Source organism: Elephantulus edwardii, unplaced genomic scaffold (genome assembly GCF_000299155.1).
Source record: "Elephantulus edwardii isolate Elephantulus edwardi_28Jun2011 unplaced genomic scaffold, EleEdw1.0 scaffold00010, whole genome shotgun sequence".
In the NCBI taxonomy this organism is placed as follows: Eukaryota; Metazoa; Chordata; class Mammalia; order Macroscelidea; family Macroscelididae; genus Elephantulus; species Elephantulus edwardii.
Genome location: NW_006399760.1, coordinates 13,796,183 through 13,798,209, shown reverse-complemented (window position 1 = coordinate 13,798,209; position 2,027 = coordinate 13,796,183). Strand labels below are relative to the sequence as shown.

At 57.7% G+C, this 2,027-nt stretch overlaps 1 pseudogene; it reads left to right on the top strand.

Moving 5' to 3' along the window:
• The first annotated feature begins 284 nt into the window (after positions 1-284).
• Positions 285-1,817, top strand: LOC102844262 (annotated as a pseudogene).
• The last annotated feature ends 210 nt before the right edge of the window (positions 1,818-2,027 follow it).

Genomic DNA, 2,027 nt, shown 5'->3' with positions numbered 1-2,027 from the left:
AAGTCCAAGGAATCAACAGTATTAAAAAACAAAAACAGGTGGCGGAAGCGACGCGGGCGGCGGCGCGGGGTCGGCTGCGAGGAACGGAGGCGGGCAGCGCTGGGGACCCGAGGGACAGCGCGGCGGGCCCGCAGGATGCTGCACGGCAGAGGCCTCATCAGCGCTCCGAGCTCGTGACCACGCGCCGCGCCTGAGGCGGCCCCGGCGGTGTCTCCTCTTCGCCGCTCTGCGCTCTGTAGCTCAGCGCACGCCCGGCGAGGTCAGCCCCCGCAGGAGCAGGACCAATGTACGACAGCATGTCCACCATAGGGTACATAAAGGAAGACAAACTGGAGAAGCTCACGCAGGATGAGATCATCTCCAAGACAAAGCAGGTCATCCAGGGCCTGGAAGCGCTGAAGAATGAGCATAATTCGATCCTGCAGAGCTTGCTGGAGACACTCAAGTGCTTGAAGGAAGATGACGAAAGTAACCTGGTGGAGGAGAAATCCAGCATGATCCGCAAGTCGCTGGAAATGCTGGAGCTTGGCCTGAGCGAGGCACAGGTGATGATGGCATTATCCAATCACCTGAACGCCGTGGAGTCTGAGAAGCAGAAGCTGTGTGCCCAGGTGCGCCGTCTGTGCCAGGAGAACCAGTGGTTTGCAGGACGAGTTGGCCAACACACAGCAGAAGCTGCAGAAGAGCAAGCAGGCCGTGGCCCAGCTGGAGGAGGAGAAGAAGCATTTGGAGTTCATGAATCAGTTAAAGAAGTATGACAACGACATTTCTCCCTCCGACACAAGGACAGTGATTCCACCAAAGAACCCCTGGACGACCTTTTCCCGAATGATGAGGACGACCCCGGCCAAGGCATCCAGCAGCAGCACAGCAGTGCAGCGGCCGCTACCCAGTAGGGCGGCTAAGAATCCCGGCACGCCTGCGGACGCTACACAACCTGGTCATCCAGTGTCTCAGGGCCGCTATGAGGTTGCCGTGCCCCTGTGCAAGCAGGCCCTGGAGGACCTGGAGAAGACCTCTGGCCACGACCACCCCGACGTGGCCAAGATGCTCAACATCCTGGCCCTGGTCTACAGGGACCAGAACAAATACAAAGACGCAGCCAACCTGCTCAACGATGCTCTGGCCATCCGTGAGAAGACCCTAGGCAAAGATCACCCCACGGTGGCCACGACGCTCAACAACCTGGCTGTGCTGTACGGAAAGCGAGGGAAGTACAAGGAAGCGGAGCCGCTGTGCAAGAGAGCCCTGGATATCCGGGAGAAGGTCCTGGGCAAGGATCACCCTGATGTCGCCAAGCAGTTGAACAACTTGGCGTTGCTGTGTCAGAACCAGGGCAAGTACGAGGAGGTGGAGTACTATTATCAGCGCGCCCTGGAGATCTACCAGACCAAGCTGGGGCCCGACGATCCAACGTGGCCAAGACCAAGAACAACCTGGCATCCTGCTACCTGAAACAAGGGAAGTTCAAGCAGGCAGAGACCCTGTACAAAGAGATCCTCTCCCGGGCACACGAACGGGAGTTTGACTCTGTGGACGCGACTCTCCTGTCTTTTATGACGGGTGACTTTCTTCCCCAGATGAAAAGAAACCCATTTGGATGCACGCGGAGGAAAGAGAAGAATGCAAAGGGAAGCAGTGGGACGGGGCGTCCTTCGGCGAGTATGGTGGCTGGTACAAAGCCTGCAAGGTTGATAGTCCCACCGTCACCACAACTCTGAAAAACCTGGGAGCGCTCTATAGACGCCAGGGCAAGTTTGAAGCCTCGAAGACACTCGAAGAGGCTGCTAATGAGGTCCCGTAAACAGGTGCTGTAGAGTCCACTCCGACTCAAAGCGACCCTATGAACCGCAGACCGAATGCTTGCCCTGCGCCATCCTCACGACCTCTGCCAGGCGCCAGCCCATTGTCCACTGTGTCCGTCCGTCTCGTTGAGAGTCTTCCTGTAGTTTGTTGACCCTCCACTTCCCCAGCATGATGTCTTTTCCAAAGACTATGCCTCCTGACAGCATGTCCGAAGTCCGTGA